Source organism: Hylaeus volcanicus, chromosome 5, assembly GCF_026283585.1.
Source record: "Hylaeus volcanicus isolate JK05 chromosome 5, UHH_iyHylVolc1.0_haploid, whole genome shotgun sequence".
NCBI lineage: Eukaryota > Metazoa > Arthropoda > Insecta > Hymenoptera > Colletidae > Hylaeus > Hylaeus volcanicus.
The window spans coordinates 2341163-2365703 of NC_071980.1; the positions used below are offsets into that span (position 1 = coordinate 2341163).

Below are 24541 nucleotides of genomic sequence, written 5' to 3' on the forward strand. Positions count from 1 at the left end.
AGTTACAAAACTTTTGTGTCAGACTTGCTTTTACTCGATGCGAACATTTGTTTTCTAATCACCTCGGGTAGAAATTGAATCGAAATCGATGGAATGCAAAGTTATAATCAAAAGGTATAATTTAAATGTAAAGTCATCGTTTCTAAATGCTTCACGAACCGAGATTAATTTCTGAAGTTTTTCTCGTGCGATTCATTAACAACCTTTCTCGAAAAATCGTGATGTTTTAAGCCAGAGAAATGGAAAAAAGAATGTATGTTGACCCAGAAGAATCGGACGTGCGAAAATAATGAAACCGCGAAACGCGAAACTGCCAACGCTGCGATGTTTACCGATGGATTGAGACGACGATTAACGTCAGTCGCGGTAAGTGACAGACATTGGGCACACGCGTACGTGGATAAGCATTCCAGTGAATTGCCATCTGTCAATTAAAAGTTAGACTACAATCAAATTGTGACCCGAGTCCTTCTCCACGTGTGAATGTAATGAACGTGGCGTCCTGAATAAACGACGCGGTGTTGATTAATGCAATCATCGTTTCCAATCGCTTGACAGCGATCATTTTTATCCCGAAGTGACAGAATGCACCGTTTCGAGTACTAATATAATGTCACGACACAATCGTCCTTGCGTCGGGGAAAATATTTAACAGAGTTCGAAATTGTGAATTTTAAGAAAGATTACGTTCATCTATTTTTATGAATATTTCCACAGTTTGAATTTGAATTTAATGATTAAGAACAGAGGGGGAGGGAAATACATTAACAGTTAAGGTTTTACACGTGCAACCGGTTTTATCGGTAGGATGTAGATTGACATTAACTATAAGAAGTAAAATATTGTCTGGGTGCAAACGAGATTGCTCGTTCGACCGATGTAAATGGGTTAATGATCTATGAAACTTATTTCAGTTCGAAGGACGTCAACCTAGTCTTACTTGAGGGATTTACGATAAAATCTCTGCGGAACTATGGTTACCAAACCTCTTAAATTCTGATTTCGTTCTAAACGAATACAACCGCGCAATAATATAATTTTATCCTAATTGGATCGAAACGACCGATCCTTAACGCACGACACGCCAACTCTGGAAAGATTAATATACTTTTGTGTACGTTATCTAAGTTAACTGAGTCACTAGCTGGCTCAACGGTTTCTAGACGGCGCGGATAGTCGGGGGGGGGTCGGGTTTTATTTCAAAGTTATCGCCGATAATCGAAGGAACTTCGATAACTGTTAGAAATGGGGCGGGGGTGCACTCGGCGGATTTCACGCGGAAAATTAGAAACTTTCGTCCAATCTTTCCGATACATCGGAAAACATTGATTAGAGTTCAGCGTTGAAATATTGCCAAGGAAGTGTACGCCGTAAACAAGAAGTTTGCGGCCGCCGAAATTGTTGGAATTCCCGTGTATGGGGATCTGTTGTTGCGGTGGGTCGATGTAAATTTTCCATGGCACACGCAATTGCTTTCAAACGTTGTGCAATTCTGCAAACATTTCTGTTGAATGTATAATTAACTTGGGTTACGCTCAGCTGCATTTACGTAACATAGAGTTGGACGCACGGTGTAACTTAGATTTAGACGAATGGACGTAGGCGTGGAAATAATTAGGTTAAACCGAAAGAGGGATAAATCGTAATGGAATTACTTGAAACAGTCGCAACCTTTTATTGACGAAAGTGTATAAAGCGTTCACTGTGTCGTGGAAACGCAATTTAGAGACAATGTCGTCAGTATATCCTCTTATCTGAAAGTCCACCTTGGAATAGGTGTCTTCAACCCCTAACGGACTTTGGGGGAGATAACCCTGTGCGTGGCTCGGGCAGACCCTTTGTTCTTCTTTATGGCAGCCATTCGCTTCTTCGAAGACAAACGTTTTGCGTGCGAATTGTTACTTCTGCGTATCCTTCGTTCCCTTTGGACATTTAAATGATATATAATCGAAATGTAATCTTTACGTAAACCGTTCGAAAAACAGGGACACTTTATATTCCATGACTTGTTCGAGTTATAACAATACAAGTTACAGTGACGTTGTTAGTACTTCGCAGACTTTTAATTAATTTTATTACAGAAAAGCGAGCACTCGCGTGGCTTTACAGGTCTGTCTTAATAACGAAATTAATTAAAATTAATTTCACTTACTATTTTTTCACAATTTTTCCTTTATACATATTTCTTCTGTATTCCACGATCGTATCTTCGTGAATTTCTATTCAGAAGTTATGTTGAGTTTACGGGTTCATATTATCTTGCGATTAACGTTCGATTGGAGAATTATGCTGATTCAGCGCGACGATGAATCGAGTCGTAAGAACGAAGCTTTACTCTTTACTGGATCGAATCCCCTTAAGACCGCCATTTCCCTCGACACGAACTGCCGCTCTCCATTCGTTTACAGTAGATACAGGGAGATTGTTGGACAGCATTAGAATTGGATTAGGCGGTCGTAGTACGTGAGGACCACGCCGACATACCGTCGTTCGATCCCTCGAATCCCTTGGCCAAAATGGTTACTTACAAGCCGCCAGAGACAGCCTGATTTCGAGCACAGGAGTGCCGAAATTATTCATCCCGCGACTCTTATAGAATTGCCACGATCGCGTCTAGGTATTTTAGAGCCTGAGGCAACCGTGAAGTACGGAGACTTTGCACGAACACTTTGCTATCAATAGGTATCGATATTTCATTTATAAGTTATTCAAATAGTTCAGTGTCGATTACAATTCCTTGGTAATTCGTTAAATTGTACTATTTTTTCAAAAATCTACTGCCGATCTTTTTATTTCGAGGATTTTATCAACGTCCAGGGGCACGTGCCCTTTCTAATTTGGACTTGCCACATCCCTGTCCATCGGTTTTCCCAAATCGATCGTTTTCTGACGTAATGAAAGCAGGGTATAGCACTTTTTCTTCGTTGCGTACTGAATACAAAGTACGACGAAATAGAAGCGTAAGAAGAATTGGCGTTGTGCAACACCCGCTTACACAAATACTACGTTTGCATCGTGGGCGGAATGGCATAGGGTGTAAAGCCAGTGGCGTCACTAGACACCTGCGGAGGATGGAAAACGCGTTCGGTGATATTATCAGAAAAAGCGACACCGAAATGACTATCTATAACATTTACCACGCTACATCAGTACGTATCCTTTGTACAAGTATTTATCATATTTTTACCAAATTTTCATTTCAAACTCGCGAAACAATGTAAATGCAGACGCAACGCTCCATCCACGATATTGTAAATTTAACGTGCGACTTTTAATTTTGTTATTTGCGTCATTCCCACTGCCACTGCGTTCAGTGGTGCACGGGGATCGCGATTTACGAGCATCATTAGCGCAAAAAACATTACCAAGGATCCCGTATAGTCCAACGAGAGAAATTCATAGAGATGACTCTCATTAATTACCTCGCGGGGCGACAGTAACCCTAGCGACGCCACTGTTCATAGCAGGCTGCTTATTGCGCGCAAAGGTAATTTGGTAATTGCTGTTTCATGCTATCTGAATCGATTGTACCCGATGCGTTTCGGTCGTTTGCGACAGTTACACGAATTCCCAATCTTGCGCACTGTAAACGGAAATTGATTCAATCCAGAGGCGAATTGATTCGATTCGAACGTTTAAATCAATCCTCGCGGAAATTTTATTTTAATTTCTCCATACTTGAAACGAAATTCTCCGTACCGGTCACTCGGATGTAACACCGATTTCGACGTGATATTTTTGAGAGATATAACGAGCAATACTACCATGGAGATTAATTATATATTTTTACATTTATTCGGTAACTTCGATTCGAACAAAAATTAATTTGAAAGCGGAGAATTAATTTTCTTCGATTTTGCAGCGTCGGTCGCATTGCTCCATCTGTGAGAGATAAGCAAAACCCATCCGGCGAACGTGTCTTCGAGATATCTGTTGAAAGCTTGTCCACGATGATAAACCCTCTTTGTTCCCTCGTGGAGTGAACAGAACGCGCCTTACGTTCATCGACAGAATCTATCTGAATGCGCATTGAAAATCGAGGTATAGTGCTCGTGCATTTATGCACCCAAGAAGCGCTCCGCGAGGAAGTCGACGGTCTAGCGAGCAGCTCACATAAACATAACAAATACCAGTGAACGTAATGCTCTTAATATTACGTGATAAATCCTTTGATCTCGTTCCTCTTTAGCTAACATTAATATTTACTAATACATTTTCTACGAACACAGTATAATATTGTAGTATCCGCGCTTCCCATACCCAACAATAAGGAGTCAAATAAGAATACGAAACGTAGGGTACGGGATTGGTCGCGTAGGTAAAGCGGTCGATTGTGGATCCGAGGATCGTGGCTTCGAATCTCCGTGCCTTATTTTTCGTTTAGACTCCTACATATGGGGACTCGTCCGGGATGGGGGGTTACAGCGGCAGAGGACCGGCCAGTGACGATGAGTCACGATGAACAACAATGCCACGCGAAGGACGGTGGAGCGGGCAACAATGAGGCGTCGAGAGAGAACAACGTTCCAGAAAGAGAGAGGGGAGTACACTCGCGAAAGAGGGTGCGGCGCGCACTGCTGTTGAGACGCAAAACCCGAGAGAGAAAGAGAGAGGGGAGTACACTCGCGAAAGAGGGCGCGGCGCGCATTGTTGTTAAGACGCGAAACCCGAGAAAACGGACATTCGAGGGCGAATGAATATCAATTCAGGATAGCCGAGTGTAGTATCCGCGCCTCCCATACCCAACAATAAGGAGTCAAATAAAAACACGAAACGTAGGGTACGGGATTGGTCGCGTAGGTAAAGCGGTCGACTGTGGATCCGAGGATCGTGGCTTCGAATCCCCGTGCCTTATTTTTCGTTTAGACTCCTACAATATTCGAGGTATTAATGCCAGCCCAGTGGTAATGCTTACTATTGAAAATATTCCATCTTGCATTTTATTCTCTTCATTCTTCATACTGCATTCAGTCACGTTACGTTAGCTTCTAATCAAAGTTATGAAAACTGAAGGACGCTTGTAACTCCAAAGCAAGGTCAGACGCGTTGCATAATTACATTTCCACTGTTCCCACTCGGTATATCCACCCCTAAATCTGCTAGTAAAGCGAGACTAGAGTTCTATTCTACCATTATCCAATCGCGATATTTGAAACGTAGCCTTCTCCCATCGGATTGATCGGCTCTGGATGTTTTCAAGGTGGCCGAAGTATCGGCTAGAACTACGCCCGTATGCTAATTAAGAGCAGCTGTTCTTTCGTGACTCGATGCCTCGGTAAAGCCGACACCGTTTGTTCGTTACCTTTTCGCCTGCTTACGGGCTCGCCCTACGCTCGGGTCAGGGTAAATCATGTGACGTCATAACAGGGTGTGGTGATTTACGTGAGACTTCGACATTACGGCTACTCTTGCGCGAGTGCACCCCGTCCGTGTGACTCTTCGCAATTGGGCCAACGTCGAAGTGATTCGAGCGTCGAATTTTTTTTTTTTGCTCACCCCCAAAAACGACGAACGCGAAAATTTCAATTAGCCCATACTCGCGAATTTAAGGTAAAGTAATGCATTCTATTTAATACGGTGCGTTTAATATTATAAGATAGACGTGCATTACCTGATCTCTTCATAAAGGATTTTTCCGAAGGGGATTAGCCATTGAATTCTTGGCTTCTATTTCTTCTTGCTACAAGTTCCTTTCCTAGATGCAAGTGGTTCTCTCGACTACAATTTTAGCTACTATTATTGCATTAGTTTCAAAGGTACACTTCTTAGAGTTGAACAGGTTTCTCGCAATTAAGGAATATCGGATATCTCGTGGTGAACATGCCTAGTCTCGAATACATTTGTAGCCGTCTGTGCGCAACCCTTCTATATGAGAGTTAAAAAGCAATTGGGCGGCACTTCACACGTCATTAAAAAATTCCTCCGTCACACTCAGACCTGTGGTAAAGACGAAAGTGGAAAACAAGCATTCAGCGTTAAATTGCCGTGACACTAGAAGCACGAGCGCCCTTTTATTTTCCAGAAACTTTCTCGAATATCCGCCGCGAGCACCTTGCGGCTTACGTGTTAATTTTGTTTAATTAATGTGTCGTATCGATATCTGCGTTTACAATTGTAGATTAAATTTATAGAAAGACTAATCTTTATAGTTAAAATTCATCGAATTCCAAGATACAGGTTAAGTCAAATTTCAAACATCGAGCCTAAATAAATCGAGTGTACACACTTTTTCGAATTATTTCGCGTTTGAGAGTCCATCGCTCATGGTCGCTTGGCACTCCCTCAAAAATCCCCTCAAAGGAAGCTCGTTTATTTTACACTATCCCAGGCAGAAGATGTAATAAGAAAGAAACATGCGCGAAGGGTGATAAACCGACACAGAGGAACACAGAGACGACACTTTAATAGCTTGGCCAATCAAAGAGCCACTAAACTTCTTGTTTGCAAGTGTTGCAGACACCGTCACACTTTATCCCGAGTTAGACCTGCTCACGTTTCGTTTTCCAGCCTTTTGGTGTACCGTACGTCGTGGTAAAGTGAAAGTCTATTTACTGTCCTATCAGAGGCCTCGGGATGATCAGGAACTTTTTCTTGCATCGGTGTTTAAAACCTCGTGAAACGTCGTTACGAAAACATTGGGGATTCGATTAAGGTTTACTTACATCTGCATTGCGAAAAAAATAATTGGGTTAGGTCGGAGGTCGATTAATTTAATAACAGAAACAAAATAAAGTCCAGTTATTTAATGTTGTTTAACCGTCGAATTATTCACTTCCGACACTCGTTACTTATAATAATACATCCAGAGCTAGCGATCTTCGAACTATGTTTGCAGCATTAAAACTTTGTTAATTAAAGTCTTGGAAAATATTAACTATGGAGGTCGTGTACTCACGATAATATCCAGACTTCCATTCTTCTTACAAAAAGTAGAACATTTAAAAAATCGAAGATTACATTCCCTTCCAAAATGTACTTCCTCCTCGAAGCTGTCGCCCCAATTGCGGCCACGTTAAATGCATATCAGCGTAATGTAAGCCAGGCTTATCAGTGATTCTGTGTCCTGACACAATGGGTAACCGAAACATTTTTGCGAGGCAGTTCTTCGGTCTCCTCGTGTTCCATTGTGGACGTCCAGAGTGTCATGGGTCGAGTTCCGTCGTCGTCGTCGTTCCAACGGTAAGCGACCATAAAGGCGTTAGTGTTAAAGTGGTGCTCAGTAAGCGTGGACGTCGAACACGATTGTGTCGGGGTCCACGACATGCTCGTACCAACCGCAGACCTAATTGTCTCCCTCGCGTTGCATTCGTACGGCGTGTCTTATCGTATGCATTTAGGCCGTGGTGCTCGCTAACGATCACTGGGAAATGCAGATTTGCGGCACAACTAAAAAACAACGGCGTGCTCTCACGTCAGGAAGTCGAGACGCTGGAAGACGCTTCGAACGCTGCATACGTGTGGTTTTAATTGGACACAGTTGCTTTCCTTTGGCCAAACGTTTGGCATGTAATATAAAAAGTTTCTATGAAGAAATTCTAGGACTGTGTTCGATACGTCGACTGCCAGTTCCATGGCAGTCAGCCACGGAATCCACTCAACAATCGGTGCTACTATTTACACTGTCGAATTTGAAGAGAAAAAAAAAGGATTCCTCCATTTAAATTGTTCTAATTGGACGGCCCACGTTTTCTACTGACAAGTTCATGTGCTCCGAATCGACGGGAATAACAGGAAACTGTGGTCGCGTTGTTGCAAACACACGTCACCGGCGCTAGTTACGATGACCATTAGGTGAAAACGTTTATACAGGTTAGTTGGCGCTAAACGAACATGGCCGCGTAAGGTTGATTGCGACGCGAACTTCGTTTTCTCTGTGTGGAGATGAATGGTTCTCATTAAATAGAGAAATTGTTGCAATCGTGATTTTAGTTGGATGCCGTTGTCAGGGAAATGTTAAATGGGGGGTTGGAGAGGATGCGGGTGTGAATATAGCACTGAAATTTTATGTTAATAGGAGGAGTTTTAATTTTATGCGAAAAATATTACATTGTTCCGCCTACCGGAAGTGTCGGTCGGCGTGAGTTTTGAAACTGTTTCGACAACGTGCTTTGAAACTTTTCACTGTTTAAACTTTCTAAAACTGCGCCGGAGATATTTGTTACTTTGGAGAAGTTTAAAATACTCCTCTGCGACATTGGTGTCTCGCGAGAGGACAAAGAGAAGTCTGATTTTTCTTTTTAACTTTTGTTACGTAATATTTTCCAGTCGAATTTCTTCTTATTTCTCAATTAATAGCTAATGCCAAAGGCAAAGTATCGATTACCAATTCCATCTCCCATGGCACGCTCTAAGTTTTTTTGGAATTTCGTCGGATCCGATGGCTCATTTATCGAAGATTCAGGAATTTCTCAATAATTTCAATAAGAGGAATACTTTCAGGAAGGAAGAATAGTTTTTGGCAGACGACACGAAAAGGTAGCAAATAGAGATCCCTAGGCTCCTCCCGTTTCTGCTAGAAGGAAGGTACCCGTTCGGTTCATTCTTCTCCGCGCGCTCTTCTTCTCTTTACTTTTGCAAAGCTGCCGATTGTTCCCGGCGCTTTACTCCCTTTATTTCATTTTCTTTCGATCACGGACCAAAGCTCGTGCCCATGAAAGTCTCGGCGCGCTTATGAGGCGAGAATTGAACTGTTCGAACAGCGCTCGGAAGTTCCGATAATCCTCCCTTTCGGTATCCGTGGATCCGAATAGCCAGTGAACTTGAAAAATGGAGGATAAATTAAACAAACGAGTATTCGAACCCGATGAAACGAGAAGCAGCGATGATAGTATCATTCACGAGTAATTGGAAGATATCGATCAATGGACAGATAAATTAAATTATTTGGAGAAGAAATAGAAACTTAAAACTATGCTGCGAAACATCCATTCGATTTCTTTATTCGTTCAAATGTCCTTAATAAATCATTGGATACGTAAAGCCAGCCCACGACAGGCCTCTACGTGTAAAATGGGTGCTTTTGGAGCAGTTTACTATTGTTACACAATCGTCGCTTTAATGGCATAACTTGCATAATGAAACTCGCGAGGCTAGTGACGTGTAGACGAGGCTACTTGTCGCAGTTGCCAGGAAACCGAAACTTAACTCACGGAGTCGAAAGTTGGACATTGCGATTGAAACTTGAGCGAAGTTGTCCCGAGATGAACGGAAGTTGACTGACAACGGAACATCGCGAACCGTTCGTCGATGAAACTTCCCTGGTACTAAAACCCCTCTGGTGCACCCATTTTTCGACTTAGAAGAAGGAACCATCCCTTACATCGGAGTCACTCGTTCTATCTATTTGTAAATTGAAAGAAATAATATTTTCCTGTTGATAGTTTTTTCGACAGCTTCGAGAATGATGTGGTGTCGAATAAAACAAGTGGCTTCGATGTAAAGGGTGTTTTCCTTAGCAGGAAGCACGGCATAGTTCTCGAGTGGTTCATTAAACATTTGTGCAAAGTTTCGTCAAAACCGGCTTCTGACAGCTGGCGATGTTCGCTTTCGAGCAGTAGGAAATAACCGACTTCGTCCTGTAGTATTGTCTGTGCGGGTGGAGCGAACTTTTCATGGAATAATTTCACAGAACAGATGCATTTGACACCTAATCTTCCGAGGACGACCCCTCGCGATTGTACATAAGCTATCGCATACCTCTGAGAATGCTGCTGACGCTTTGCTCGGATATTAAAGACGAGCACTGCCGTTCGTAAGACGAGATTTGCTCAGCCACTGATAAAATGGTCTTCGTTACGGTACACCAATACAAAGAAGACTCTCTGGTTAGAGTTATTAAAGTTTCACCGAAACGAAACTCATGAGTTTGCAAACAAACCTTTCAAAATTAAATTTCATGTTGTCTGTTGCATCTCACGTAAAAGTAAATGTCTACGAATATTTGTAGACATGTCGTTTAAAACTGCTCGATACTTCGAATACTAATTACTAGACTGTCTTCGTAGGTCAAACAAGACGCCCCTGAGTTTCAGAACGCACTTGCCAGTCTCCAGCAACGAACGGAAAAATAAATAACGTCGTAATGCGTGAAGTACGTGACAAATCCGAATAAAGCCCGTGACGGTAATAAACTTCGTATCGTGGTCGAAAGCTACTTGCCACGGCGACGCCTAATAGGCGGTATCACGCACGATTTGTCACGCGCATTCCTATCGAGGCTGTGTCGCGAGAAACGCTCATGCGAATTAATTTTGACAAATTACAGAGAACGACGAACAGGCCCGAAGTCGTTCCGTCGCGAAGTGCACCCCGCAATTTGCCGATACGTATCGCTGCTAACGCGTTTGTTCTCAAGGTTATTCCCTAATTTAGCAGTGACCTAATCTGACGTATAAAATTTACGTGTAATTTCGACGGCGATTAGATCGCTCGATGGTCTAAAAATATGCCGGAGCCTTCAGAAGTTTGTCGTAAGACTTTCCAGCTTGGTGGAAGGGAGAGGTTTGGAGAGGGAGAGTAGATATTGTCGTTATATAATATTTAACATTTAGATCGGAGATAATTTGTAGGGTTGACTTTATGGTAATGACAGATAGTTACGTTGGCAAATAGAATGTGTCAGGCAATGGTCAGATATAATAGAGCGCCAATTAAGTGTCAACTTGGAAGCAGAAAATCGAATGGCAGGTACATAGAAGATTTTTTTCTTGACTTCTAATCATGCATACTAGATTCCTGAATATTCTATTATAAAAAATGATGTAACCACGAATGTAAAATTACCCACAATTTGAAAAAAACTATTAGGATACCAATTTTATTACTTTGAAATCAAGGAAGATTTTGGTATGTTACGTTGTATGTCCACGTCGAATTCTGTTGTATAGAGTACTACTCTGAAAGGACAAGAGCCAAAAAAGGAGGAGCTCTGAATCGTAGCTTAAGGTTTCGGTTGAGAAATTGCTATTCCCGCGATAGGGATTCTCGAGGGCCTCATTTATTCTTCCGCGCTGTTGGTAAGAATCAGCGCCAAACATTCTCGCGAAAATTCGTATTTCACCGCGAGCTGGTCGCCGTTCGGGGATTAATTATAACAGCCCCGCGCGGACAAAATGCTTGGATCGTCGTTCTTGGAGAATTCAAGCTCTTTCATTGCAATCCTTTCAAACTTTCACTCTGCTTTATTTTCCAACTGTTGTTTGTACTATAAATTATTCTATTCTTTTTGTTCCTCTGTCAATACCCCGAAGGAGTCCCAAAAGTAAAGTCGGAACGTAACTTTTGTTTACGAAGAATAATAACAAATCAAGCACACACGTCCGTGCAACGATTTGTCTTGTTTCTGAAATCGAGCTCACAGATCCAAACAAACCGAGACGTTGAAAGTGTCTCTTGCACTCGATCGCGAGATTTCGACGAATCAGGCCACGTGCACGTAAATTGGCACACGGTGTCCCGAAAAATCGCATTCACTTTTACCCCAGGCCTCTCGTTTAAGTTCATGTTTTCGTGTATCGCGCATACACTGGCTGGCCTGGTCCTGTAATCTCTTGGCACTGGCCAGGCAGGATTCCCTGCGTTCGTCGTGACGTAACCATAATTTAGATACGTTCCGTTGGCACACCCGTTGACAGTCGTACGCTTGGTCAGATGCCAAACGTCCCCTATGTAGGGGGCAAAAGGTTTGGTCCAACGTCTCGCCTATTTTCCACGCCTCGGTTAACTTCGCCGAATACCTTGGCGTAGTGGTCAGCCCGGAGGTACCTCGTCGCTACGGGTCCTCGTATATTTTTCCCCACCCTCAGCTTTTTTTCGGTCCACGTCCCCCACCGAGTATAATTCTCGCGCGTGATCTACGATCCGAAGAGGATGGCCGTTTTAACGGGCGTCGAGTCGGAAAAGGAGATGCCTCCTGCGATTCAGCAGAGTCGAGCGATAAAATATGCAGGGCTTCTAAGCTCCTGGGAACAGGGAAAGCGTACGACGCATTCTATCGGCCGCAATTACTTCGATAACAGAGAGTTCCAACTGCACACGAGTCAGCAATTAACATTGAATTTAATGCTGCATTTGTGGAAGACGAGTATGCGTTCAAAAGGTGTAGCAAAGCGATTTGTGCTACTTGCGCTCTGAAGTAGAATTTGGTCAGACAAGGGGCATACATGCGGCGTCGTGCGACACAGATTCTGGAAGAAACCGCACATGTTACCGAAGAAAACAAATTTGAGAGGTTTCCAGACGGTTACGTGCCATCCAATATACGTGTACAAATTTTCGTTGGGTATGCAAAGCATGATTTTTGGTATAATAAAGTAGCTTGATGGATACGAGTGAGTTGACGTCAACGATGAAGGCCGAACATGGTATCAGACGCTGACGATGTACGATCGATCTTCGATGGAGACATCTCGGAAATTCAAGTAAGAACTTACATCGAGTGAAGACGTCAAGATATTTTAATAAACGTGAAGCCTACACGTATTAGTCGCTTATCGACACGAAGGATAGATGATAGAAGTATTTCGCTTCTTTAGACACGAGTTCTATTTACAAATTAAATTTATTATGTGGATTTAAATCGACGCTTGTGTACAAGCAGTGGTCATGCAAATCACAGTGATTTGCACGATTCGACGTGAAAGAAGTGTTAGAGGATGGATGGTCGCTCGTAAAAATGCCAGCTGCTTGTTTTGGCACGCATTTATTGGGATCGTTACAGAGCTCTGGCTATTCATTTGAATTTAATACCCCGATTGATCGATCGTCCGAGGAAAGAGGAAAATGACGCAACGAAATCAACAGCCCAGCTCAGCGGACGCGGGGCGTCTAGGACGATAAACATTTGATTCATGGCGAACAACAATTCCAGCGAGCATCCGATGATCTATCCGATGCCAAGCTTTTTCGCGATTCTCGCAACGTGTCCGGTTTACATCGAGTCGACGTGCTTTCGACTCAGCTGACGATGATCAAAATAACGTGCCGACTGTGTATCGTCTAGGAAAGCTAAAAAAAAAGGTCTGTCCCGTATTCGAGCAGTGTCGAAACATTTCTCGAGAGATTGAGTTTCTGTATTTGAGATTGTATTTCGTTACAGTAAATCGAGACACGCTGGTAAAGATCATAAATAAATGATCGAAACATCTTTAAAGGAAGGCTTAGAGCGATATCATGTAACTGTTACTATTTTATATGCATAGTTCGTTTCAATTTGAAATGCATATTATTTTTGTAGTACCCGTAGCTTGCAGGATCATTATAAATTTCCGCTCTCGCCGTTGTAATATCCCCGCTCCTTTGAGTACGCGTCCTGCGAGCCGGTTTGAGGAATAGGTGACGATAAATTGTCCCACTTTGGACTTATTTGCCGCAAAGAACAGCTCCAAAATTGAGGTCGCCCCGGGCAGAGGAAGAGATGTTTCAAAAGGAGCGCGATAAAAATTGAAACTTTCCAACGGCGTTCACGTGTTATTCTCATTTCAGGTTTTAATTCCGCCGCGCCTTGATTACCTAATCATAAAAGCAGCAAGCGGAGTAATGAAAAGCTTTGAAAAGGGTCTGAAACTAAGTGCGATGGTAGCTTAAAAAAATTATTTCCTAGACTTTATGTTTATATGTAGCGAAGAGAAAAAGAGCCTCGTGCTAATTGCAATAAAAGGTTTACGATTTTCTACTCGTTTCTCAAGCACCGTCCAAGTTTCGAGTAATAATGGAATCTCTAGGCTTTCATAGATTGCTAATGTATACAAACACGTGCAAAGTTTTCATCCATGACATTTGCTTCGTCATACCTGCGCGTCGGAGAACAGACCTCGGCCAGCCTGTGCAGGAATCTCTTCTCGCGATGGACGAAACGGTCATGAATAAAAGAATCGTTATAGTTACGCTCGCTATAGTCTTTTAACGACGTTCTTGGCAAAATATTCCGTTCCTATAGAAAACTGGTGACCTACTCCTACCGCAAGATGAATACTTGCTTGTGAGATGAAAATTTTATCGAGCTTCCTCCTACTTTCCAAACTCGTACGTTTCATTATAATCGGTTACTTCTCGAGAATGTTCTAATACCCTGCATAGATTCAATCTAATGTTTTATGATCGATAATTTCCTTTCTGTTCGTCGCATTCGGAAGATACATTTTATTCTATAGAATCGCTAACGAGACTCCCTCCTTATTTATTCCGCAAAGCGCATGAGCCAAAGAGACCGAAAATAAATTCTATCGTGGCATAATGGACGCGACAGTGATCGCGACCGTGGGACGAGCTCATCTTGCGGCGGACACCTCCTCGAATAATTCGATATTACCGTTCGATTCTGAGTATTTCCGTACGAGTCGCGGCTAATCCGATTTTGCATTGATGAGATTGCACCCTCGGAACGGAAATTCGTCGGGGCGCACTGATCCTGACGGATTTTGCGATCGGAGCTGTCCAACGTAAACATCGCCACTAATTGCCCGAATAGATCCCCAGGCTACTTAGGTTCTTCTGTGACTCAAACAAGAGCATTTTACATAAAAAATTAACGCATAGAGTTTAATTTTCATTACAGAAAAATAATATTTTATCGTTGTACTATCTATTCCAGTTCACGTTCGCAGACCTGGTCAAAACCTCGTCGAAGGTTAGACCGTGGAGTTTTAGTACCTTTTATTGACCTACTTCCCACGTTCCCTGGTATTATTTATTTAAAAGTGACACGTGGCCCGCCACGCGTATCGCGCTGTATTTTCCTCCCTTTGTTACACGAAACGAAACACTGGCTGCATTTTATGTCTCCATGGGTGACAAGCAACACTGGAATTCCAATACGTAGCGGCAACACTCGTACAAATATTTATGGAATAAATTTCAAACGCGTTGCCGAACTCTTGAATTGTTCAAGCTTTTTCTAGTAGCAGGTGTATCCCTCTTTTATTGCACTTTTTACATTTCTGCCGCGATACGTTTTCTACTTTTCTAGGCAGTTTCGGTTTATAGCGAAAATACGTGTGACGTAACAGAGAGACACATCGCGCCGCGAATAAAACATTTGGATCGTAGTGACTCCAACCTCGAGGCAAGACAATCGCAAAAAGCAGATAAAATCAAATATTAGCTTAGCAGTAGTCGAGATGACTTTCTCCATTCGTTTCCACGCTTTTCGTTTTTATTATTCGCAATATACGATTGCTTGTTACGAAAATTTCTTATCAGCGAGGCACTGAGTCGAGAGACGTCGATAAAATTAGATTGGGGAAAGAAACGACACTTTAACGAGATGTTCGTTGACCCGAAACTGCGAATGTCACGGAGGACTGGGTGAACCCTTTTACACAACATTTCTTGCGCGAGTGGGACTGCCAGCAAAATGTGAAATCATGATCCGTATAATTGAACCTCATTAGCGTTACCCCTCGTTACAAAAAGGAAAACGGTTCGCAAATACATTCTTTCGTAAATGTAAACTATTTTAAATACCGCGACACGAACACGAAAATCCGTTTCTGTTTAACGAATATAATTCATCCGTACGTCGGCGACTTCGTAATTCGAATGGAATGGAATCTTCGACTGGTAAACATACAGTTTTCGGTAATCTCATTAGCCTTCTAAATGAATTTCCCCTGGATCATTGCCAGACACGCGTTCGAGACGCTTGAAATCTGTGTCGTAATCAATAATCGAGCCATTCATTACGAAAGCGGTGTAAACCCATTTATCTTTGCTTCGGGATAGAAAACGGTTTGCGTTTCAATCGACTTGAAAGTGTTGATAAGCTCTACCTGGTTCGTCGTGTGCTCCTAATGATCACTCCCGAGTAAATTAATTAGATACGCAAAGAAAACGCGAGCTTTTCAACTCTTCTTCGGGCACCGTAACGATCTAGCCCTTTGAGTCGCGAGGACGAGATGACGTAGATGGCAATGGTCCGTGACCTGGCTGATTTAGAAATCACCAGGCCAGGCTATCTCGCGTTCTCGATCAGCATTTCCGCGGCAGGTCCGTTATTAACGAATCAATCAATCGCGAATGGACTCGCGTATCCGTGTCGTTGTTTCCGAACGAGATCACGAATCGGTTGTTACCACCGACTGTTCGTCTCAATAAGATACGTTTGGCGCACGGTTCTGCTTTCGATGCGATAAGATCGGTGCTTCTGGCTAGAAGGTGGTACGATGCCATCGCTGATAAGCCTGCACTGTTACAGGAGCAGAGGGGAGGAGTGGGTCATTAATTTTGTTCAAAAAATAATTTAAAAACTAACGAGAAGCTTAGCAAACACTGATTCGGATGTTCAATGAAAACTGTATAGGATATTAATTAGATCAGTGTAGGATTTATGGAGTAACGCATTTTTCTACTTTACTTTTTTTCTACCCCCTGCGTCCTCGAGCATCATCGTTGCCTCTGAACAAGATCGCGAATCGGCCAAACGATGGTTGTTACCACCGACTGTTCGTCTCAATAAGATACGGTTGGCGTACGGTTCTGGTTCCACGGCGATAAGATCGTTGGTTCTGGCTGGTAGGTGGTCCGATGACGTGGCTGATTGTAGGCCGGCACCGCTGTTTCGAGGGGCAGATTTTCTACCGGCCAGAAAATATCCGGCGAGATCTACCGACCCGTAAACTCGGCCACTAAAACGCTTGGAAGCGGGGCTCGGAGTCACGCAGCCTTTATACGACCTCGAAGATAATAAAGTTCTGCTATTGCATCGGGCTCCGAGGCGATGAATCACGGATAGATGGAATCAAGGCTCCTTCGAGGATCGATACCGCCCCCGGGCTTTCTCGTATTTTTAACGTTCGGATATTTTGCATTTTCCGTTTGCCCCCGAGACTTTTAGCGGATTGCCAACGGTTCGAGCGTCTTACAGGACCGCTAAGTCACGAGGAAAGCCCGAATAGAAATGCCGCGGCCTTTGGCAAATGACCCGTTTATTGCAAAAAATCACATATCGATGAAATCCATAAAACAAAATGTTGAGAAATGCGATGAAATATGAAGAGTTATGACTATACCGAATTGCTTTGACATATAAATTTAAGATTTTTCAAAAAGTGGATTTTGAGAATAATGGCGCGATCTCGTGGGTAAATCTGTGTCGTGTAAATTTTGTTTGGAAATAACGAGCAACAGAGGAGTGGAACGTGTTCGTTAAATAAACCACCGCACCGTTTCGAAACGCTGCTGATCCCAACGCGCTGTTGTCCGCTATAACTAGGAAAAAGGGAAAATACTTCTCGTTATTTCCAAAGAGAGTAAGAGTAAAGAATTTTCCGAGAGGGGCATCAGAATTTTGTTCTGCTACTAGGTGACACGGTGACTATCATATCAAATAAACACTTACGTTTTATTGACCAATTTTTTGACGCTCCTTTTGGGAATACTCTATTTCCCCGAGTACTTCTTTCTCGTCGTTCTTTCTCCCCGTCGAAATTGAATAATCTGTCCGAGATTGGCGTTTACTCGATGCTCTTTTCTCGGGGAGACATTTACTGCGAAATCCAAATGAAAATTGGTGAAATATGTAAATCCGGCCTGGTGCACACGGGACGGATGTCTAGGTGGAACACCGAAGACGAAAGCTATGTAGTATCTCGAAGCAGAACAGCTGGCTTAAACAGCGGCGAATACATAGAGCTATGTGTACGTATGTTCCGGAACCACAAGGATTTAGGGTACTCTTACGATGCTTTCACCCTTCGATCGATAGCGCTCGGCTCACCCTGGATTCCGGTGCACTACAAAACTCTGAAGGGAAAGCCGTCGGCTCCCTCGATGACTATTGCTGCGAGCTAAAACAGAGATTCACGAAGACAATATTTCTCTTCGCTCGATGTAAAACGTATCAATTTTTTGAAGAACAATTTTTTCCTTCTCTTTTTTAAAGTTTGACACCGTCTGTTCAAATCGATCGCAACATAAATTAGTCGATCACTCTGCCAAGAAAACATCTTGTCCTTAGAATCTGCTGAAGTTTTCTTTCTCGTACTACATACTTCAGCAATTTTATCTCAATTACTCCTTTATTTAACGTGACACTCTCCCATTCGAAAATACCGCTCTCAGTGCCGACGGCAAATTGGTTGAAAAAAGATATTGCTGTTAAGGGTACGCACAAAACTGACTTTTATCGAGTTTTAATCTTCTTGTGCTGCCTTTGATCACCGAGCGCAACTTGAGCGAGCTTCTTCGGAATATTGCATTTCCAGAAGTTAATTATGGGAGCTGAAATTCTAATCCAATTCACGAGGTATGACGCCCTTTTAGACGTTATTCTGCGAGACTGAGCTATCATCGTTCCATTCGATGAAAGTGCAAGTATTTTCTACCTCTGCGTTTTCGTGCGAGTTGAAATTAATACGCGACTGACGAATTATTGCTCTAGCAAAAGTTGTACGAATACTTTTTCGTAGATGAAAGTTCCGATGAAAAATGTTTCTTCTGGGCTCTGTTAATGCTATTACGGGAAGTAGAACTCGCGATAATAATATACTTTAGAAATAGCCTGATATTCTGCTCTGGTATAATAACGCTGATCACCGGAGTTCTTCTGCAAAACGAAGTTAGTTGCACGTGGCAAGTAGATTTCTATATCTATTAAGGCGCATTTGGGTCACGAAGAAATTTCTGGCAACAAGTGTCTGTAACGCCTTCCTAAAATCAGCCAATAAAACACTCTGCGTTATTACCAGCTGTTTGTTAAAATTACGACCAGTCCGGAACGTCTAAACTTTAATCCAACGATTCCAGTTTAAATGGAAATTACCATTCTACATTAATTAAACACAGTTCTCTAGTCTCGATGCTTAAGAGATCCAGACAGTGCAATAAAGAGGATATTTAAAATTATCGTTTTAAAATCGAAGACGCCACCAAATTGCCAATACGATGAGTAACAATTACGAGGGAGCAAGAAACTGCAGCGACATCAGAAACTGGAGATGTACGTTTAATCGACCAGTCCGTTTAAATCACAAATCGTCACGCATCGAATCAGAAACTCCGCGAATCGAGTAATCGAACGGGGAACTGAATAAACGTTCGTTACTTCCCGCCAAGCACGGTCAATAAATTGCTGTGACTGTAAAATTCATATCGGGGAGAAGATAATGCAACCCAGTCGTTTCCGTCCGATTTAGAATGGAAGATATTACGTGGTCGCTGGGCTACGACATGCAAGATCCGTGAAATTCGTTGGCTGCTCGAACCTGTGAACTCTGTTTACATCGAAGCTAGACTCGATAACAAAATTCTGTGGTACGAATACCAAAAAGCTGGCCAAAAGTGTCTTCTTCGGCGTCGAATATCTGATGTTAGAAATAGGGTACGGATATCGGTAGGAAGGAGTACAGAGTCTGGGCCATGTATGATAGGAGAGGGTTGCCAAAAATCCACCACTTAAGATGTTTCATCTCATGCTTCCCATTTCGTATTAATTTGTTACAAAATTGGTGTCCGAAAATTCTTGCACAATTTGCGTACTTTATATGTGTACTATAAACGTGTACACATGTAAAGTGTAGATTACGGTAATTCCAACGTGTACTTTATATTTTTCTAATACAAAATTTTATTCATTTATAGGGCATAATAATACCATATTGATGCAATAGTTAATAAATGCGAGGTCATGATTTTAAAACCGTACGAATACATAGTACACTGAGTGTATGTCCGCTCCATTTGGGGGTCACTGACATGTTTGTGTTCGAAACACAGATCAACCGTTTCTTATTACGACTGTTTTTGTTTACCTCGGTACCCGACCGAGGATCGTCAGTCGTGCCTCTATTATCGAAGTGTGAGTATTTATAAACTATCCTCGGTCACTGAATTAATTCGACACGCTGTTCCACGAATTCACAAGTACGTACACAATCATTTACTTGTACAAGATGTCCCAATGCTAGCGATACATACTTTCAAATCTACTTCTTACGTTTAAAATTTTCATTGTCTCCGAAGTTATCAACCCTTTCGAATGTTGATCGGTCAAAGTTTTCAACCCGTGTGAGGAATACTTCCAGTGCAAAAACTCGAATATTCTAGACCTCGAACATCCATTAATTATTACGATCTAAATTTAATTCGCGTTACGAATTGAAAAGTATCATCAATTCTCTTCCGTCGCTCGGGTAAATTTAATTTTTGCGTGCGTTTCGGTTTCGTTGAACCAGTGTTCGCGGCGACGTGGCCTCATAAAACACTCGCGAATTGTATTCCCCTGGCCCGTAACATTTGATAGTCACGCGAATGACCACCAGCTGATGAGTTAGTAGTAGCTGCTCCCTGGGCTGACGTAACGGATCGTATGTAACTCGCACGGTTTCTTCGAGAATTAACCCAACCGAACTAGCTCTCGTTCCGCGGCGAGGTAATGTAATCCTTTGGCATTGCTCAACAAGACGCGAACGAAATTAATTGGGCTGTTGCATGGAACGTGTGCCCGCTACGCCATTCGTTACACGTTCACGTGTTATTACCCCCGTTGCGCTTACCCATCAACTGTTGCAGCGAAAGACGTGCACGGGGCCTGACAACCCTTGAATCAGAGTCAAAATTAGAATGACAGATATTTTATCAGAATAACTAGAATATTCGAATCTTTAAATTGCTTAAATAATTTTAGTTTCGAAACATTTCGAGTTTGCTATTATAAAAGGAAATTTAAGAATTATTAAGGAATGAGCATTTCTACGTTCCTCCATATTCTCAAAGATCCTTGCTTGAAGTTTTTGTGTGGAAAATGTCCCCTGGATTTTCCAGCAGTTAATATTAAGTGACAGGCAATCCGTGCATCGAAATGGCAGGAAATATGTCAAGAATCTTAGCGCGACGGTATGTAATATTGATCGGTTACAACGAAATGCAATAATAATTATCGGGGAATGTAAAGCAAACTGGGTGACACGAGGCGGCACCCAAATAATTCTCGAGTAACGTTTATTTCCACTCGAATGCAAACCGCTTGCAAACTACTGGCGAGTAACTCATTAAATGTTCCCGAACACACTGCATCTGGCAGATACATCGCTAACTGCTCGATAGGCCGACACATGTGAGTTTAATTCACCGTCTGTATATGCAAATTCACCGATGCGGGGTGTATGCGTTCGGCCCTAACCGTTGAGACAACTCGCTCGGGAATTGCTTGTCAAACTTGAGCACGTCGAGCTACCGGCACTCTTATGTACCTAGACAATTTTTTCTCGTACAACGCGATCGTGTAACTCGAACGAGACAGTAGTCAACTCGGTATATTTGTAGCCGTATTATGCAAAGAAGTTTCAGGACTAATTGACAAAGTCTGCTTCCGCATTTCTTAATTCAACACTCCGACGGAGTTTAATTATTCAAGATTTTCAACGAACTGAATCGCAGTTGTCAAGAACTTGGCGACAATTGTCGAGCTGCAGAAGTTCCCACTTCGTCCTCGAACTTGTTAAAAGTTTCATATCTCACGGGTGAACGTACAATTCCGTGGCACATTTTTTAAGCAGACTTTATTAACCAAATTTATACACATGTTGTAGTAGCACCAGGGAGTTAAATAACAGCAGTTCAAAGAATTCTGACTAGTCGAAACAAAATTTAGAAATGATCGACAAAGTATCGATTCGACAAAGTATTCGAACCTCTGTTCCCTTCCCATCGAACACATCGCAGAACACATAATTCATTGAGGTACTCGCATCGCCTTCGCCATACTGCATAATCTTGATTACGACTATCGCCTAATTATTTATAGTCGAAGTTGGATGAGCTCGCGTAAAACGTAGCGACATTACGTTTGCTCTGTCCCTCGTTTTACGACTGATACTGATGCGCGTGCATCGTAAACGTCGATTTCCCTCATCGGCTTAAGTATTTACGTCGCTAACGCTAAAAAATTTGTTGCTTCTCGCGGGATACCCCGTAGTTCGAGACCCGTTATGATGTACTAACCGAAGCAAGTGTCCGATCAATTTCATTCGTAACTGCGACGCGGAGAATGGAATATAAAATCGGCAATAGGTTCGAGGAACAACTCGTAAATTTCGTTAGCCTCCACCGATGTCCCACCCGGGATCGATACTCGATGTCTGGCGCTCATAAACCGGCGGATGTAGTTGTAAAAAGGACGTCGTGGCACGATAGTATAAGAACACGTAAACTTGTTACAGGCGCGTTTAACTTCAACCCAAAGAGCGTAAAAAGTTTGCGAGCACACGTTACACGACACCGTAAATCGATTGACCTCGACCCCGATTGACAAACAGGGATGCAAATAATGACGGGGAGGAATATTTAGTAGCCAAAAAATGTTTAGTTAGGCTGGATAACGCATATATGCCGCCGGGAGTACCTCGACTTTTAACTCCCATGAATCGCTCTGGCTATGCAAATATCGTACACTCGCGGTACTATAGTTGTCTTGCCGTGAATTAAGTAAAATTCAAGTAAAATAATTTCGAGAATTTACTTTGTAAATCGCGAGATTTCGAGACAGACCCGTAAAGAATGACACCTGTTGACCATTATCAAACCTACTTCTCCTTAACCTACTTCTCCTTAACACACTACTCAGCCAACCATAAGGGAACGCAGTTGACAGAATAGAGAATTTTCATCGTACCCTTCGAGACAGATCTCCCCAGCTCCCAGCAGAACATTAGTTCCCTTCGGAAGGAACCTTCCACGGTTGCAACCTGTGAATGATCTAAGTTAGTTTCCTGGGAGGTACGTATGAAGAGACACTCCCGTCGGAATTTGCAAAAGAATTGCGAGCGAGCTGCATAGAAAACTAAAGGGAGACTGCTCGCTGTTTCGTTGAACGCGGGGCTCTCTTCCACGGTGAAAGAGATACTCTCTCTTCTCTTTAGAAAAACAGGTGGGGAGGCTCACCTGGAAAGTCCGTGGTAGCAGTTTCCTTGAAAGAAACGCCCGACCCATTCAAGCGAGGTCTCTTTGAAACACACAGTCAACGCGCGTTCGATCTGTACTCTGAAATGTAAATTTTGTAAAAAGGGATGCCAACGTTGATCGGTTCTAGCAATCGCCGAAATTATTTTGATATCTAGACTAGAAATACAAAGGTTTTCTAGTAGTACTTTGTCGTTTTTGTAAATACTTAATGAGATCTCCTCGTGAATATTTTAACGAAATTTTAATCGATAAGTGAACCAGTTTGGATATTTTTCTTTGGATGCCTGATGGAATTTACAAATATCCAGTAAATGTTGAGTTTAGGGTGACAAAGGATTAACGACTTCAATTTTCCGTGGCTCGATTGAAACGTCAACTTCCAGGTTCTTTACGTATTTACAAAAACATGTCTGGGAGCTATATCCCGCGAAATTGTGCAGCACTTTAGTGCCCGAAACTTTCGAATGGAATAGTTCCAACTTCCACATTTTTCACTCAGGGCTGCCTTCGAAACTTGGAAGTTGCAGGTCAGGAAACAAATGTACGGGTTCTATTTTTATCGGCGTAGAAATGAAACGTCGCGAAACGGTGCGCTAGATGAAATTGCTTTTCGTTACTTTCGCCTGTGAACTGATATTTTCTATAACGAGCGCGAATGCCAATTAAACTATGAGCACGAAACTCGAAAAAAATGGAATGTAGAGTGAAGAATATTACACTTTCAAATTGCTCTACCAGCAATTATATAACAAAGTTTCACTTTGAAGAGTCATGAAACGTAGATGAATCGATCGAAACGAAATTGCTTCCTCACGATTTGCCATTCCAAGGGAAATATTCGAATCGTTTGAACAGTAACGTCCTCTTTATTTGACTAGTATTGAAGAATTTGCTTCGACGGGAAGCCAACGGGGCGAAAAATGAGGGAAGAAAAAGCGTGACGGGAACGTTCGTCGTTTCATTCCAGGTTTCGACTGCAAAAATCTCGACCCATCCCCCAATTGACAGGTTCGCCGTTGCGTTCGAGACGTGGAACGCGCGGCTGGATCATTCCCAAGCTGGATCAATTGTTGTAAGACCCATGACCCGCGACGGAAGCTGCGGCTGTCCGTCGATCAAATCTTTTTCAGCACGAAACCGATTCGTAGCAGAATTTTCCAATACGGCGGTTGCTCTATCAGGATATGTAATTTCACGTGTTTCCTTATTCGCGGGGATCACGAAAATCGACCGTTTCGAGTAAATAAGAAATCGTGAAACTGGATTTATTCGGAGACTGGCGATCATATCGATTTCGAAGTTTCTTTGCTAGATTCCTATTTCATCTAGACATGAAAGAAATAGTTATTATATTTAGGGTTGAACTACGTCGAGATTTCATTCGAACACTTTGTTTCGTATCTCAACGTTTCGTTAAATGTCTCGTACCGTTTTCAAATTAAACACACGAGCTTCCAGCATATAATTTCACATAGTTTCGGCCATGTAATTAAATGAAAACAATAAAAGACGATAGGTTGCTACTCGAGACTGTTACAAACTATGTGGTATTAATCTTGATCTTGACTGCCTGTTAATTGCTGGGCGAAAATACCAATCGCAAAATGTTTCAACAGATGTTCAGGATCTTGGCACTCGCAGTTGA

The 24541-nt window shown here is 42.4% G+C and overlaps 1 protein-coding gene across 14 annotated transcripts in view; it reads left to right on the forward strand.

Moving 5' to 3' along the window:
- The window catches only part of LOC128876416 (blood vessel epicardial substance-like), a 58706-nt gene that overhangs the window by 15542 nt on the left and 18623 nt on the right, over window positions 1-24541 (forward strand). The window contains exon 1 of one of the 14 annotated variants that reach the window (XM_054122773.1): window positions 7709-7809. The exons of 12 other annotated variants lie outside the window; for them this stretch is intronic. The gene's annotated coding sequence lies outside the window, so the exon portion shown is untranslated. Of the gene's footprint in view, window positions 1-7708; window positions 7810-19782; window positions 19858-24541 lie in introns of those variants that run through there. One more of the 14 variants, XM_054122774.1, reaches the window with a different exon arrangement.